This window comes from Arachis duranensis, chromosome 4 (assembly GCF_000817695.3).
Source record: "Arachis duranensis cultivar V14167 chromosome 4, aradu.V14167.gnm2.J7QH, whole genome shotgun sequence".
Lineage (NCBI taxonomy): Eukaryota > Viridiplantae > Streptophyta > Magnoliopsida > Fabales > Fabaceae > Arachis > Arachis duranensis.
The window spans coordinates 13,507,284-13,508,184 of NC_029775.3; positions in this window are offsets into that span (position 1 = coordinate 13,507,284).

The following is a 901-nucleotide window of genomic DNA, read 5'->3' on the forward strand; positions in this document are numbered from 1 at the left end:
GATCCCATGGAGATTGTTGGTATGAAGCAAGCTATGGTCATCTTGTAAATCTCAGTCAGGCAGATTCAAATGGTTATGGATGATTTATGAATAAAGCATAAAAGAAAGATAGAGATACTTATGTAATTCATTGGTGAGAATTTCAGATAAGCGTATGGAGATGCTTTGTCCCTTTCGTCTCTCTGCTTTCCTACTGTCTTCATCCAATCCTTCTTACTCCTTTCCATGGCAAGCTGTATGTAGGGTTTCACCGTTGTCAATGGCTACCTCCCATCCTCTCAGTGAAAATATTCAACGCGCTCTGTCACAGCACGGCTATTCAGCTGTCGGTTCTCGATCATGTCGGAATAGAATCCAGTGATTCTCTTGCGTCTGTCACTAACGCCCCACAATCGCGAGTTTGAAGCTCGTCACAGTCATTCAATCCTTGAATCCTACTCAGAATACCACAGACAAGGTTTAGACCTTCCGGATTCTCTTGAATGCCGCCATCAATTCTAGCTTATACCACGAACATTCATCAATTTGAGGAACAAGTGATATCTTAGAACAAGAATAAGCTGAATTGAATAGAAGAACAATAGTAATTGCATTAATACTCGAGGTACAGCAGAGCTCCACACCTTAATATATGGTGTGTAGAAACTCCACTGTTGAAAATACATAAGAACAAGGTCTAGGCATGGCCGAGAGGCCAGCCCCCAATAATCTAAGAACTAGACGTCCAAAGATAATCTAGAGATCCAAAGTGATCAAAAGATGTAAATACAATAGCAAAAGGTCCTATTTGTAGAGAACTAGTAGCTTAGGGTTTACAAAGATGAGTAAATGACATAAAAATCCACTTCCGGGCCCACTTGGTGTGTGCTTGGGCTGAGCATTGATACATTTTCGTGTAGAG